Source organism: Cibotium barometz, chromosome 38, assembly GCF_041138505.1.
Source record: "Cibotium barometz isolate CiBa-2024 chromosome 38, ASM4113850v1, whole genome shotgun sequence".
Classification (NCBI taxonomy): Eukaryota; Viridiplantae; Streptophyta; class Polypodiopsida; order Cyatheales; family Cibotiaceae; genus Cibotium; species Cibotium barometz.
In genome coordinates this window covers 36,111,621-36,128,834 of record NC_141083.1, presented here as the reverse complement: position 1 = coordinate 36,128,834, position 17,214 = coordinate 36,111,621, and the positions used below count along the sequence as shown (strand labels likewise).

The 17,214-nt window shown below is 47.2% G+C and overlaps 1 protein-coding gene across 6 annotated transcripts in view; it reads left to right on the top strand.

Annotated features, from left to right (window-relative positions):
• The window catches only part of LOC147616654 (uncharacterized), a 63,079-nt gene that overhangs the window by 10,292 nt on the left and 35,573 nt on the right, over positions 1 to 17,214 (top strand). The window lies entirely within an intron of this gene.

The following is a 17,214-nucleotide window of genomic DNA, read 5'->3' as shown; positions in this document are numbered from 1 at the left end:
GTTCAGTTTCAGGAACCTCGAACGAAACTTTGGCTTTTTGACACTCTAGTGACATCAGCTATGCTTTATGGAGTGCAGATATGGGGACCTTCAGTGGGCCATCACAGCGCAGGCGGGTGGAGAGGTATGGAGAGGCCTTTGGTATCTATGATTGCTAGGATTATTAGAGCCAAGGCCGTGGTACCTCATGAGATTATTCGAGCAGAGCTGGTGGCTGCCCCTCTGGTGATTGAGGCTCTTACGAGATCAGTCTCCCACATACATGGCTTGTGGGATCTCCCCCGAGACAGATATGCACGCCTCGCCTTGGAGTCCTCCCGACAGTTAGCTTTACAGGGAGACACGGCTTGTTGGTATGGACAGATGACATCTTGGTTCCAGGCACATGGTTTTAGCATGGACAGATTGCCTCCCTTCCAGTATTCTCTGGAGGCACCCTCTCTCACTCTCACACGGACAGAGATTACCAGACTCATCCGTCAGGATTTAGTTCAGCTGGACATTAGGAGGACATGGATACAGCCGACTGAGGAGCTGGGCACGAAGATGGCTTTCTACAGAGAGCAGATGGTTTTGTGATCAGACCCAATTACATGGATGTACACTTGTCTCATGCAGTACGATGTGCTATTGGTCAGATTCGCACATCCTCACACCAGCTTGAGATTGAGATTGGCCGATATAGAGGTATACCAGCTGAGGCCAGGATATGCCGAGTATGCCATGGGGAGCCAGAGACAGAGCTGCATTATATATGCCATTGTACTGCATACTATGAGATACGTGGTCGTTTCCACTGTTTCAGAGAGGGTTTTGGACCACTTTCCAGAGTCATGGGGTACCAGGACCAGAGGTGTTTGGGATTGTTCTTGCTTGAGCTGCGGAGACGTAGAAATAGCCTGCTTAGGCACACAGAGAGCCAGACTCAGAGGCACATTACAGACTTCTTTAGTCCAGCCATCACTGCGCCAGATGGACCACAGCAGCAGCAGCAGGACATGGATACCGCCCACACCAGAGGTACACTGATTGATCGTGCGATTGAGCTTGGGTGGTCCAGACGCCCACGACTACGGAGGAGGGCATTCTAGCATAGACGGAGGTTGCAGCGGCGGATTCGGATTATTCTTATGAGGCATGCGGGACACCCAGTCAGGGTGCTGACCACAGAGGATATTGAGGAGATCCGCCAGCGTCCGATGCGGCACATATTATGAGATGGAGGCACCTCCATAGTGTACCCCTCCGTCCCACATGATATTGTATCCCCTCACTATATTCCACTCACCTCCATAGCGTACCCCCCCCCTCACTATATTCACACCCTATAAGGGTTTCTGTTTACCTTCCAGTTCCAGTTTCATTTTCTAGGTGCCAGTAGTATCATCTTTTATTTTCATTTTCTGGGTTTTTTAATCCAGACATTGTATCAGATCCACCATGATGAGGTCATTATGGCCTTTTGAAGACGTTAATATAACATTTCATTTCATTTCATTTCTCATCGCGTAAAGTTTGAAGTGATAAAGTGGATTGCTAAAGACTTTCGAAACTCAGGATAAAGAAGGTGTGAGACTTTGTGTGACAGGATCCTTCATTACGCATAATTCCATTGCATGTTACACAGGGGTCTGATGTTTGTTAATCCTCCTCATCTAGTAAGGTTTGTTGGAATGGATTCTTGCCCTCTTGCTCCTCACGTTGCTATGTGGTAGTGTAATATTCCACATAGTTGGTTGGGGTTTAATTGACTCTTCTATATAGGGCTAAATAGCCCTTGGTCTCTCCTTATCCCCCACATTTATGGTGGCTCATGGGATCTTCTGGTTGGGGGGGGGATCCGGCTGGTTGTTGGCCTCGGTCTGTGTGCTGTGCCTCCACTCTACACGTGGTACACATTCTTTCATGGTATCAAAGCCTTGTCGGCTCTTGCTTGGCTTTGGGTTTTGCATTCAGAGGGGTGTTGGAATAGATTATTGCCCTCCTGCTCCTCACGCTACCATGTAGTAGTGTACTATCCCACGTAGTGGGTTGGGGTCTAATTGACTCCTCTATATAGGGCTAAATAGCCCTTGGTCTCCCCTTATCCCCCACCTTTATTGGTGGTGTCATTGGATGTTCGGGTGCCCCGCCGGATGATGGCCGTCTTCCGCATGCTGCGCCTCCGTTCGCTTAGCGCTCCGCGTTCTTTCAAGGTTGGGCAACCACCATCCGATGCAAAAGTAGTCCCTTCCTTTACTGCAAAAGCAGTGCTACTTCCTGAACCCGAAGCATTGTCCTGTGCTAGTCACAAGATGTGACTGCCGGATTGCAAGGAATTGCTAGGGTGGGTTTGTGCTAATGTTGCACCTTGCTGTGCAAGATTTGAGGGTTTGTACATTTGAATAAACTTTTGCACCTTTTCTCTGTTTATTGGCATTTGCAAATTGTCTTTATCATAATTCTTCGCTAGCCTTGTCAGACATTGAGGTGCATAGTTCAAATTGTTTCTTTGCAACATCAATCTTGAGCTTGTGTTTACCTTTTCATTTTGCATATCTGCATGCATCTGTAGTAGGATTTTCTGCCGAAGCTCCTTCACATGTGCATCCATTGGCAAGGGTTGTGCAAACATATTTTTATTTTTAGTGTCTAGGCAGATGTCAGTTTCTTGATCTTTTCATTGGCATCGAGCAGATGTGCCTACATTTTCATCCGAACGCTTTCTAGTTGCTTCACCCTTATTCGAAGTCATCATGTTTCAGCAGTGGCGTGTGTGATTTGCAAGAGAAGGGAGAGCCAAGAAGCAAGCAGTTTTCTACATCTCTGATGATAGGACACACGATATCTGTTGCCTTGTTATCCTCTTCTGCTTCAGACTCTTTCCTCTGCAGTGCCTGCACATTCGTATGGGTTCTTTGCGGATTGCTTTTATTCTAGCTGCTTTCTTGGTCTTATCCACTACAGCTGGATAGCTCGACAGCTTCCTTGGTCTTATTCTCCACAGTCTGTTGCATTTCTTGCACCTGTTTTTGTAGCTCCTGATTGCTCTTCTTTAGTGTTCGGAGTTCTTGTAGCTTCTGCGCTGCGATTGTCTCTGCTTTGCCCTCTTCTGCTGCTTTGCTGCCTTTCTTCCCTTTTTCTTTTTTGCGGGTTGTTGGTGACTTCACGCCTTGTAGCTCCTCCACTTTGTTGGATAGCTGAAAATTATTTGTAGTTAGCTTATCCACTTGTTTGAATGCTTTCTGATGTTTTGCTTGGAGGCTGCCTTACTCATGTTTGAGATTTTCATGTTCTGCTTGTCGTGCAGTGTTTTCGTTCCTTGTGATTTCCACTTGCTGCGTTATTACTCTAATATGATAGCTTATTTGCAATGGAGTCATATTGTTGAGTGCTGATGCTGATATGAGCACTATTTCTTTTCCTTTATCTTCCTATGGTCGCATTAAAGATTTGCCTGTGGCAATTGCTCTTCTTGTCTTTTTCTTTTTCTGCCTCCAGGCTCTGACGCAGATTTTGGATTTGTGCTTGTAGCTCTTGCAGAGTTTGGTTTCCACTTGGTGGTTTGTTTTTTGTTTGCTCACCACCAGATCCGTTGGTTGCTTGTTGGTGCTGCTGACTACGTGATGGCTGTGCAACTGATCTCTTGGATTCTCCGGATCCTCCGACATGCTTGTCTTTGTCTTGTTGTGGTGGCATGAGAAATGGCTTGCATGTGGGAGGAGGTAGACCTTGATTAGCTTTATGTTCTCCTCCCAGCATGCTCGCTGTGTCTTTGTGATTTCTTGTTCCCACACCTGCATCATCTCCACAAGCAGCTGCACTACATCGATTTCTTCGTCTTTATACTGCGCCTCTTGGATTTGCAGTTTGCCCTTAGTGGTGAACAATTCTCTTGTGCTGCTTCTTTTGCTTGTTCTACATCTTTGTAGCATGGTCAAATATTTTTGTTGCTCTGTCTGCATACCCTACCATCTGCGTTTCGACGTCTCTTAGTTGTGGAGCTCAGTATTTGTGTCCTTAAGTTCATAAACAACAGCTTCCAACTCATTTTTCTTGTTGATTTGGTCTTCTTATCTTTTTTCCAATTCTGTTACTCTCTGCTGCAGTTTTAAAAAGTCTTTCCTTTGAGTTGCTGTCTCTGCAGCCTTTGCTTTTGCTTCGTCTCCTTTTCTCTTGAGCAGCTGAACCTGCTTCTCCAAGTTGTGGATACGAGCTATCTTGTCTGCACTTTCGAAGTGTTCCAAAATTGTATTTGTGACCATCTGTAGGGCTTGCATCACAGCCTGAGATGCCTCTCCAAGGTTGTCTTGCTGCGTCCGTTGTTGGAATGCTAAATTGGCAGTTGGATTTATCAGGGCTGTGGGTGCGCTTGAGCTACTCATGCTGCATTTGCATACATCCTAGGGCATGTTGCACTTCACGCAGGTGGGGAGCGGATTCACCACTTGCTTCTTCCGTTCCTGCTGCTTTTCAGGTCGGAGAACCTGTTGTAGGACATGCTTTCCAATATCTGCCATTTGAGCCTTCTTTTCAGGTCGGAGAACCTGCTGTAGGACATGCTTTCCAATATCTGCCATTTGAGCCTTCTATTGTCCTGCAGCTTGGTTCTTTTTGGTTTGTGTGTAATAACATTCTGCATCCAGTCAAATAATCCTTTGCCAGCAGAGGGGTTGGGGTTTTGCTGCCTCTTTTGCACTTGAGGAGTGGAGGGTTGGGCCTTTGAGAGCTTTTGTTGCTTTTGTCTCTTAGACTCCTCTCTCTTCTCCAGGTTGTGTTGTGTGCTTTTTGTCTCCTCCTCCTTCCTCTTCATCAGACTGCTCTAGGCTTCTGAGCTGTGTAATCGCCTTCAGAGTGTCCTTAGGAAGCTATTTTTTTGGGCTTAAGTCACCATGTTTCTTGAGACAATTGCTGCCCAATTAACCTTCTGCCCCGTTTTTGCTGCCTTCAGCAAATTGTAATTTGATTTGTTCATGTTGGCATTTTTTGCTAGGAGACATACCATGTCTAGGTAAAACCTCATTTGTTTTTAGCATAAAACTTGTTTTAGCGAGTTTGGCTTTCTGTTGTGGAGACAGAGTACTCCCTGCCTACCTTCTTCAGCCCTGAGGCTATATTTGCTTTTGATGCATCTGCAATGGTGATGCCCTCAGATGGAAGATATAGGGCATTTGCAACCGTCTCCTCACCGACAGGCACCGTCTTTCTTCCAGCAGTCTGCATTTTGTTGTTTTTGGCCAGTGCCACCAGTTGTTCCTCTGCCTCTAGATTATCTTGCAAGTTTTTCCAATATTATCGAGCTGAGTCGATCAGGCCAGTCTCTTCCAGCCATGGCTGATTGGTTAGGGTCCAGCCATGACTGATGGGTCAAACTCGATGAGCTTGCCTGTCACCATGTTTTACAGCTACAAGAGGCGGTGAAATCTTTTGCAAGAGCAGGAGAGTGAGCGCGCAAGTGAAGTGAGCTATTGTGCAGAGAAAGAATTTGAAACAGATTTTTACCTTGCACGTTGATTTTGAACTGTTGTGCTTGCTTGATGTGACGTGCGTGCGGAGTGGGTAGTAACTCTGGTGAAGGGATTGAAGCCCATGTATACTTCCTTCATGATGAGGGTGCGGCAGTCCAGGCATCCTGCAATCATCGCGCTTACGCCTACATGTGAACATATTGTTTGCCTTCTCCACATCAGAAATGCTGGAAATAGAAAAAGTTTTGCCACATCATCACTTTGTGGGCCATCTATTTTTAACTCACTTTTTGCTCGCATGTGCTTTCTACCCTTGCATGGTACACTCCCACTGTCGGATTCTTGATGACTGGCCCATGATATGGCTTCAGGCTGAATCCATTGACCACTTTTGGTAGTGGCATGCCATCTGGTAAAGTCAGGTTGAACGTGCCTTGCCCTAGTCTTATGGTTATCTGATATGGGACCTGTCCATCTAAGCTGCAGTTTCCAGGATGTGGACCCATTCTTGACTTGAACACTAACACCGAGTTTCACATGGATCGCACTCTTGGATGCCACGTGGCCATATGTGAACAACAGGTGCAAGTCTTAAGAGTGGTAAGTGGTCCTTTGTGAGCCCTTATCCAGGACAAGCTGGCCAGATATCCATTGTAGAGGGTCATGGTCAAGTGTGCATGTCCCGCACATTTGTAACCCTCTACAATGATGTAGAGGTGTACTAGGCATTTATTAGGCTTCCAGCCGGATGCACGGGCACCGGGTTAGGTCAGGAGATGGACTCTGGTAGGACTTTGCCTCATAGGAAGGTAGAGTCCTACACAAGCACGAGCACGAGCTTTGTCTATGGGTGTCAAATCCCCATAGGATCTCCTCGTAGAACGCTTCTGGTACAAGACTCGAAACCTGCGAATAAACCAAACAAACAAGAAGGGGGTGCAGGCCTGACTCACCTCCCAACCACGACAGCCGTGGGCAAGCCCACAAGACTTGGCTGTTCCCACCGAGCCACGAGCTGAGCTAACTAGATGGACGTACCGACCAATCTCTACCTCGTGACGTCCCATACCGCCACGAAGCTACCCTCGCGGGCCTCGAGATTGCTGCCGGCCTCGGCTGCATGAAGCAGACGTGCATGCAAATCCAATGGGATATTCCTATATGGTTTATTCATGCAAATCCAATGGGATATGCCTATGTTTGAATCACCAATCTTCGAACAGGCACTAGCACTAGCGTAAAGTGCCGAGATGAAGTACAACGGTGGAAGGCCCAAGACTTCCCAGCCCATAGTGTTGAAGGCAGTTACTACTGTCGGTGGCAAGGGCCAGAACCAAGCGGGGTCTTCCCCAAGACAGAGCACGGGATGTGCCTATGTTTATGGTTTATTCATGCAAATCCAATGGGATGTGCCTTTTGTTAGGACTCACACACTCACACACAGTAGGGTTTCTTGCAGATTAGGGTTAGCTTAGCACTACTACAAGTGAGCATATGCCTACAAATCCCCCCTGTAGTGTAAGTGTGAACTTGTACAAGGTAGCAGATCACTCTCTGTATGAGAGTAAGTCCACAGCTTTGCGAAAAGCTTCAAACTTCTCTCGAGGTAAAGCCTTTGTGAATAGATTTGCAACATTATCCTGTTTGGGGCAGTTAGATAAACTGATCTCCCCTGCATGTAACCTCTCTCTGACATAGTGATAATGAATCTCAATGTGCTTGGTACGTGCATCAAATACGAGATTTTGTGCCACGGCCATAGCACTTTGGCTATCAATGAGTGGTGGTTGGTGTCTGCTGACACTCACGAAGATCAGCCAATAATCTCCTCAACCATACACAATCTACTGTAGTTGTGAAGATTGCCCTCTACTCAACCTCGCAAGTAGATGTGGCAACAGTGGGTTGCTTTTTGCTCAACCAAGATATGCATGAATTGCCAAGAAAAAAATAGTTCCCACTTGTGGATTGCTTGGTATCATAATCACCAACCCAATTTGAATCACTGTATGCATAAAGCTGCAAGCTGCCCCCCTTGGGATAGAGTAAACCAAGATCCAGGGTACCTTGAAGATAATGGAAAATGCGTTTGACTGCGGTAATGAGGCATCCCACTGCCTGGCTGTAAATGCCGGCCTCAAAAGGCTCACCAATATCATGCATAGTAAGCCGTACACTTGGTTCGACTGGAGTAGAAATTGGCTTACATTCTTCCATGTGAAACCTTTTTAGCAAACTTTTTATGTACTTAGTTTGTTGCATAACAATGCCATCATCTCTATGCATAAACTGTACGCCAAGATAGTAGTGTAAAGGCCCCAAATCTGACATATCAAATTCAGCTTTCAAATCAACCTTGAAATCTGAAATTTGTTATTTGCTAGTCCGTGTTATGAGCATGTCATCTACATACAAGATGACTATGAGAATATTGGCACTAGTTTTCTTCACATACAACGTGCTTTCGGTTGGACTATTCACATAACCTTAGCTGGTTAGATGAGCATGTATTTTATCGTACCAAGCTCTTGGAGCTTTCTTTAACCTATACAATGCTTTGTGTAACCTGCATACTTTATGTTCCTCACCAGGAACTACAAAACCAATGGGCTGATTTACATATACTTCCTCTTGTAAATCCCCATTTAAGAATGCAGTTTTGATGTCCAATTGATGCACTCTCCATCCTTTATGTGCAACCAAAGCAATCACTAATTGGATTGTAGTCATCCTTCAAGTAGGAGCTAAAGTCTCCTCATAATTTATTCCTTTTTTTGAGAATAGCCTTTAGCCACAAGTCTTGCTTTGTACTTGTCAACTTTACCATCATACTTCCTTTTGACTTCATACACCCACTTTGTTCCAATGACATTCTTGCCTTTCGGCAAGTCCACAAGATCCCAAGTATTGTTCTTCATGATAGAAGAGATTTCATCCTGCATGGCTTGCACCCAGTGCTCATTATCTTGTGCTTCTTCATAAGAAGAAGGCTCTTCTGAATCAAAGAGACCACCCATGGCTAATGCAGACTCCCCATGATGCATATTCAATTCATGGCTGGAACTAGCCCTTGTTCTACCTGTTAGTGGAGCTGCAAGTTTGCTATCTTGCAACATTTTTAGCAACCATCTTGGCACCGACTTGGCTGTGTTTATGGCTGTTTGTTCTTTCTTGACAAGATCTTCAACGTCTTCCATAGAAGGGGGATGAATTGCTGGCTGTTCCACGTGTTCTACATGAGGATTTTCTTGTGTAGGGGTTGGCTAATCTGAATCCCCCCTAATTGCAATGGGTAACAGCCCATCAAACATGTCCTGTATATGCCTGTATCATTACTTTTATACAAGCTGTACATGGGCTGAACTGAATTTTTAGCAAATACCACATCTCTACTGACAAAAATCGGGCGTGTTGCTCGATTATAAAGACGGTATTCTTTGCTCTCATTGTTGTAGCCCACAAAAAATGCATTTTATTGCTTTATCATCTAGCTTTGTTCTGAGTTGTTCTGGCACATGTGCATATGCCAAACACCCAAATGTACGCATATAATCTACTTTTGGCTTTTGGCTATACCAAGCTTCAAATGGTGTTATGGTTTTCAAAGCTTTTGTTAGACACTTGTTCAACACGTGAGTTGCACACATTATAGCTTCCATCCAAAAATTGTGAGGCAACTTTTGTGCTTTCACCCACCATCTTGCCATCTCCATGAGAGATCTATTTTTCCTCTCAGCTACACCATTCTACTGTGGTGTATAAGGCACATTGCATTGGTGTTTGATGCCCTTTTGAAGCATATAATCCTTGAATGCTTTTGACATGTATTCTCCACCTCTATCTGAGCGGAGTGTTTGGACTTTACATCCACACATATTTTCAGCCATCGTTACAAAGTGTCGAAAGCATGTAAACACCTTTGCTTTTGCTTTCAAGGGGTAAAGCCAAGCAAACCTGGAGTAGTCATCAATGATTGTGACGAAATAAAGATGCCCCTCTATGGATGGTGTCTGCATTGGACCACATACATTAGTGTATGAGCTGTAATTTACTTTCAGCTCTACCAGCTCCAACCCTGGGGAATGGTTTTCGATGCATCTTTCCCAAAATACACCCCACATACATGTCGTATTGGAGACTCAAGAGGCGGCATATTATCAACCATATGATGCTTCTGCAAAGCATCAAACTCTTTTGTTTGCATCCCCTTTGTTAGACTTTTTACCACCAGAAGAGGGCTGTCCATGTCTAGCCTTACTAGATTGGTGCCCCCCATGCTTTAAAGCTCTTTGCTCTACCCTTATCCTTGGCTATAAATGCTGTCTCCACCACGGTTGCTAGATAGGTTTGCTCTTGTTTGCTCTTCCTGCAAGAGTAAACCCACTAGCTCTTCAAAAGTGACGGGATCAGCACCTCCTCTCATAGAGAGGTTGAGAGGTGTGGAAGCCCAAATATGAAGGTGGTAAAGAATTAAGAGTGTTGGTGACCAGCTGTCTGTCTAGGATAACCTCATCAATGTTGAGCGATTGTTCCTGCAAATCTTTCACTTTGGTGAGATGATCTGACATGGAGTCACCCTCATCCATAGAAAGAAGATCCATTTGCCTCTTCAAGTAGGCAACTCTTGCCTTGTTGCGTATCTGATACATTGCTTCCAATGTGTCCCATGCAAGCTTCGATGTCTTGCAGTACCGAATGTGTGGAATAATAGATCTTTTCACTGAAAGGGCTATCAAGGACATGGCTTGTGCATCCCTAGTCCCATCTCTTTTGCTCTTGTGTGGGAGCATGTTCTACTTCAGGAGCTCTTTGAGCACCTCCCCCTTGAGGCATTGCTGGCTGTATGGTAAGTGGGCGTGTGTCATCACCACACACGATGCCCCAAAGCCCTTTGGCTACCAACAAATTACGGATCATGAAACTCATAGGGAGTAGTTTGATCCATCCAACTTGTCCTCCTGGGTGAGCACACCAAATACATCTGTTGCATTTTGAGCCATGTAGACAAAATACACCTGCAAGCAAACCAAGCACTAATGTGCATTGCTAGGCAACCAAATGTCCTGTGCAAACTTTTGCCTGTAACCTCAAGTAAGTATAAACCTGCACCAAATTGTCCCAAGTACACTCAATGTGTATACATATGTGACAAATCACTGCTGCAATCCCCTGTTACATGCACCAAACTGAAAAGTCCCAATTTTTATGCGCTGCAATTACTTCAATGTGCAATCAATTGCCCAATTTTCACAAAAGTCCCAAATTTTTGTAATTGAAAGAGGCTCAATTGATTGATTTTGGTCTCAATTTGAAAAACCCCCAAATTCCAAGCAAATCAACATGTTCAATTTTTCCAATTTGGCATCAAATTGAGAAATCTGCAGATGGTGGTTCTTGACATAGCCTTCAATTTTCCATGCAAAGGGGAATTTTGCCAAACTCCCAAATTTGTGTACCTGCAAATGTTTGAATGTTGTGATATTTGTAAAAGCAAATTGATTTACCTGCACAGCCGGTACATAGGAGGTGGGCAGGTACACCTGGAGGCACCTTGTTGGCACGTGGGCATGGGCTTGTAGACTTAGAGGCACGTTGTAGAGCAGGTGCCGTGGGTAGGTCCCTGTACGACGACGTTTGGTTGCAGGCAGGTTGACGTCAGTTGGTGCTGGAGACAGGGTCACTGGTGAGTAGTAGACAAGCTGGAGACGCCAACTCTGGCAAGGACCAGTCGAGCAGGAGATGGCAACGTCGACGACGGCGAGCTGTATGCGGAATAGTTGGCAACGATGAGCAACAGGGGAACAATCGGCGACAGTGAGCTGCAGTAGCTATCGATGGACGGTGGAGACTCGACGGAATGGTTGCTAGACGGAGTCGCTCGTGACAAATTTCTAGAGCCCAAAAACATAGAAATCCTGCGGATGCCACATAAGCCAGCTCTACCGGTGGCCACCCACTGTGGTGATAGCACCGTCGATTGGCCGGGTGGAGGCGGAAATGGGCCGAGATAGGCTGGGTGGGCGGTGCACAAAGGAGACGTAGCAATCTCGGGCGGGTGGCCGGAAGGAGTTGCCGCAGACAGAGACATCGACGGAAGGGACCGTCGACGGAGGGCCATTGGCGGAAGTAACAGCAGTCGTGCAGGAGCAGGAAGACTCTGATACCAAATGTTGGGACTCACACACACACACACACTGTAGGGTTTTCTGTAGATTAGGGTTCGCTATAGAAACAGGAAGCTCACAGAGAGAGAGAGAGAAAGAAAGAAAGAAAGAAAGAAAGATTTTATTAACGTCTTCCAAAAGACCGAACTCGGCCTATGAGACAAATCGGTGTACCTGTACGGGGTATCCTCTGTCATCCCAACAAAATGAAAAAGTACTGAACTAAAAAGATGAATCTGGGTGTGCAATAAGTACAATGAATGGGGGAGGGGATGGAGCTCTACTACTAGGAGAGTGCAAAGCTATATGCATGGAGTATACAATCATGATATGCAACCTAGCTAGCTCCATCCTGTACCATACTGGGGGTATAAAATGGTATACATCAATGAAGGGGGTGTCCACAGCTCCCTGAAGAACATGCTTGGGTTTGCTCTGAAGCGAGCCAGTCGCTCCGCACCCTCTCTGTGAAACTGAGCTTTGATCTCTGTCATCTCTCTCTGGTATAGGCGTGGTGCCCGAAAGCCAGGTGTCCTTTGTCTCTTGCAGGCTCTGAGTGTCTCTGCTCTCTGGAGAGTAATTCCCTGCTGTGTAGGGACTGGGAGTGGGATGGATCTCTGAAAAAATGTAGTAATTTGTGTCTGTCGTCCCCCCTCTGGAGCTGTCTGAGCCTGTAATGATGTCTCTCTGTGACGCTGTATGTCTAGAATGAATCTCCCCAGGATGCGTTGGTCTGCTGCCTCAAAGATCTGGCGTAGGGAATGTGGCTCTCTGAATAAAATGGGATATCTCTCTCTGATGGCTGTATATGCTCTACATCTGCATACATAATGCTCCTCACTCTCCACCTCCTCTTTGCACAATCTGCATACCCTCTCCTCTCGGGGGATCTGTGCTGCTCTGCCAGTCTCGATCTCCATTCGATGTGATGAAACTCTAAGCTGACCAATAGCCACTCGTGTGGTAAAAAGCCCTCCATGCATCTAGGCCTCTCTATAAATCCATCATGAGTGATACTCATGAAGTGATCTCTGTAGTATAGCATCTTCGGTGGAAGAGGCTGTGTAGGCGATATCCATGTCTCTTGTGTCTAGAGCTGCCATAGGTTCTGTCTCAATACTCTGTTCCTCTCACTATGAGAGAGACGGATATGTGGTGCATCCCTGTCATACTGGAATGGTGGTAGATGATCCATGTCTAGGCCATGCTGTGAGAACCAATGTGTGACCTGTGCATACCATGATCCTCTGTCTCTTGCCTCAGCCAGCTGTCTAGATTCCTCGAAAGCTGTGTATGACAATCTGTCGTGTGGCATCTCTCTGAATCTGTCTAGCAGGCATATAGTCTGAAATATGGGCTCTACCATCATAGGAGGCGCAGCGAACTCTGCTCGGATAATGTCATGAGGTACTGACGGTTTGCTGCGTATCATGCGTGCCATCATGAGGGCCTGTGGTCTTTCTATCTGTGTCCACCAATGGGTAGCAAGGCCTGGCAGCCATACATCAATGCCGGTGTGACTAATGTGTCAAATAGCCACCCCTTCGTCCGGGGCTCCTGAAAATGCGCTTGGTGGCACTGTCTCTCTAGCATAGCCAATGCTGCATATCCCCGTGTCAATCTAGCTCTGGCTGCTGAACCCATGGTGAAGCGTGTGGCTGCTGCAGAGAAGGTAACCCCTAAGTACACGTATGATGTCACCACCTCCACCTGGCGTCCTGCGAGAGTGAATGTCAGCTGACTCCTGCCCTGTCTCGATGTATGAAAGACCATAACCTTGGTTTTCCCAAGGTTCACAGTAAGACCCCTCTCTGTGCAGAAATCATCGAGTGCATGTAGATGCTGCTGTAGACCTCCTGGAGACTCAGACACTAATACAATATCATCAACATAAAGCATAATATGTACTGAGGTACCTGCTAAATCAACTCCATCTCCGCCTCCCCGTGTAATGAAGTCAGCCACCTCATCAATGTATAACCCAAATAGCGTGGGGGAAAGTGGGCATCCTTGCTTCACACCAATGGTGCTAGCAATAGTCTCGGACATACCTCCTCGACATCTGACTCGCCCAAAAACCTGCTCATATAATGCATAGATGCCCCATGTCATATCTGCTAGTATGCCAAGAGACTGCAGGCGTTGAAAGAGCCTCTCTCGTGGTACTGTGTCGAATGCCTTGCGGAAATCCACAAAGCACCAATAGAGCTTTCGCTTCCTCACTCTGGCCTGATCAATCATACATCTCGAAGTGAATACATGGTCAGTGGTAGAGAAAGCTCTCTTGAAGCCTGCCTGCCCTGATGAGCGTAAACCTGCTCGCTCAGCATATAAGCTAAGCTCTTGCTCCAACACTGCACCATAGAGTTTGGCCAGCACGTGGCCAAACATAACCGTCCTGTAGTTGCTCGGATCGAGCATATCCCCTGTTTTGTGAATCGGCACAATGGTGTGCATCGTCCACTCCGCAGGCAAACCCTCTGCTAGTGCCCTTTTAAACAGGTGTGCAAGAAAAGGAGCCAAAGAATCTACTGCATATATGAGATGCTCACCCTGCGAAGGCCCGCCTTTTGCGGCGAGTAAGTCTCCTCATCTCTCTCCTCGACGCCTGCTCTGTGATGGCTCCCAAGGCTCTTTGTATGCGGAGCCGTGAGTATAGGGCTCTACACTCGTCATCATACCATCTGTTCTGGGGCATAGTCCCAGATCTCGCAGGCTGTCCTGAGTGGACACGATGTGGGAAGCTCTGTAATGCAGCCGTGTGTAGGAGTGATGCCAGCTGGGCTGTAATGGTATCCATAGGTGCCAGGGGATCCATGAGTAGGAGCCCATCCTCTACTCTACCAGTGTATATGTCTGCCATGTCATGTGTGAAGTAGATGGTAGTGTGTGGCGTCGGTATGTGGGGGGTTGGTGATACTGGTGATCCGGCTAGTGAAAATGCCAAGTATGTATGATTTGCCCCAATAGGACGAGGTGGAATGGAGAATGAGGTGACAAGCTGTGATGCCTCCAAAGACCCCATAATGTAGTCTACCACCGTGCCTCCGGTCCGTGTATGACCCCCATGTGGGAAGCATGTCAGCCCTCCTGATCCCGGCCACTATAGCATCCCGTTATAAATAACGAGACGATGCCTGGCTCCCAACTCTAGTAAGTGGTCCCCATAATGTCCTCTGTCTGGTCCATTGTCCTCTGATCCGCGACTAGCCCCTATCTCCTCTGGGTCCACAGGGTGGAGGATCTCCATGTCACCATAGTCATACACCTCACATTGTCTGCTCTGTGTGGGCATTGAAGTTGCCCGTAAGAAATACTTGCCTAGTGTAGAATAATGCATAATCTCCTCTGATAGACAAGTGTATGGCGAGGCTCCTGTCTCCTCCTCCTGTGGCATGTCCTTTGTAATGACATAGGAGGATCCTGATGGAGGAAAGTAACATAGGGCTATGTATATAACCCTGTCCTGTGAGAGCTGTAAGCTGATCCACATGTATTTGGCCTCTGGATCCTATGCTACCACTCTCAGTCTCCCCTGTAGCTCCCTTCTGAATAGAATTGCTACTCCCCCCGTCCCTCTCGAGGTACCCTGGCGTGTGGTCCTCCTGTATGTATGCTGACTCCCACTGGAATCCCTCTACTCGAGGTAGCCCTCTCTCTAGGCTCTAATGTGTCTCTGTCAGAAGTATGATGTCTCTCCCCACCATAACATGCTCCAGTCATCTAGGTTGCACCCATAGTGAACCATTACAGTTCCATACTGCCATGTGTATCTCTATAAGTGGCCTGGTCTGTGTCCCATAGGCCCCAAACTGCTAATCCATGGGCCGGCCATCAATGATGACCCGACCATCTCGATAGAAGGCCTTCTTGCCTTCTCTCCTCGCGTGTAAGACTCGTGGCATGCAAGCTCTCCTATGCTTAAGCTGCATCCTCGTGAGATCATCATCCAAGAAAATAGGAGCTCCCTCTAAACCTCGTAATATGACCCTCTTCCTCACGAAGGTGACCCTCTCCGTCTCTCTTGCAAACTGTAAGATGAGGGCTTGCTTGCGTGTTGAGTCTTTCCCGGCTCTCCATGCTTTGGTGAAGGGGAGAGGGCACTCTTCCGTGTAGCCGAGCTTCATGCATAGAAGCTGTCCATCTTTCTCGGGAGTGGAGTCGGGTGTCTCGGCTATACCTGTGACTCGAATGTTGAGGCGGCGGGCATGCCTCATCTTTTCCTCCTCAATGGTGGTGTGAATGATTTGGTGTTCTTCCCTTTGAGTCTCCTCCCTCACTTCTTTACGGATGTTCTTCTTCACCACCTCAACCCATCCTGACTGCTTGGCTTCGAGTATTCCCTCCATGTCCTTTGTGATCTCCTTGGAGATCTCTTCTTTGATGGCCGTGAGAGTGTTGTCATTGATCTCCCCTTCTTCCTTCTCAGTATTCTTGATGTCTACCAGTTCCACTTTCAATGCACTCACCTCCTCCTTGAGTGCCGTGTTCTCTTGTTCCAGGTTCGTGACCCGTGCTTCGAGAGCCATGATGTGCCGGTGTAGTTTGTTCTCCACCTCATTGAGGTTGGAATTGGATGTCTTCTTGTTCTCCTTGATTAGTGCCTTCATTGCCGTCTCGAGGGCCTCGAGTTTCTCTTGGAGACTCGGGGCCATTCCTCCAGATCACTCTGCTGTCCTTCCCACAGGCAGGGAGGAGAGAGAGAGAGAGAGAGAGAGAGAGAGAGAGAGAGAGTTATGTTGTTGCCTTGGGGGCCTGAGCAAGGGTGGGTGCGTGGGTCGGTGCGTGGGTGGGTGAGTGGGTGTCTAATTAAATGGACTTGTTAAGTAAAGCATGATGGTATGGATTACGACTGGGTGGGTGGGGAAAAGCGCGGCGGCGAAGCGAACAGAAGGCGGTTGCCAATAGCAGTGCAGCGAGTAGTTGCGGGCAGAGTGAAAATGTGCCAACTACTCCTCGACCTCCTGCTGGTGTTGAGACCGGATGGCCGTGATCTCTCTGTGGTGTAGCCGTGGTGTCTGGCAGCCGGCTAGTCTGGGTCGTCGCCTAGCTCGAATCTCCTCCGCTCGATGTCACTCCCAATGTGTGTGGCTGGGCTATTGGTGCCAATCTCTTGAAGAAGTCAGTCAACTGGGACTGTCTTCCTCCGCTATGATGTGCGGGTGTCTGAAGTGAGATCTCCCTGTGTCTCTGTAGTGCTAGTAGTAGTCTGCCTAGCTGTCTCTGGTCCGATCTCTCCCAGATCTGTCTAAGTGATGTGGTCCCTCTAAAAACCTCAGGATAGCATGCCCTGATCTCCTGCAAAGCACCACACTGGCAAACAAAATGCTCCTGTCTCTACCCCCGTCTGGCATAATCTGCAAATGCGCTCTGCACACGTTACTCTCTCACCACGAGGTCGTACATGTCAAACCTCGTCACGTGTGTGAGTATGTCAACCTTGTAGGTGGCCCTTGTCAAAGTAGAACCCTCGATCTTCGATCGTCACCTGAAAAGCAAGACCTTCTTCACGACAAAACAGTCCCAAATCAACTCCTGTGGCATCTACTATGCACACATACACCCCAGATACCTGCGAGTCGGACACTTTCTTCGGGATGAAA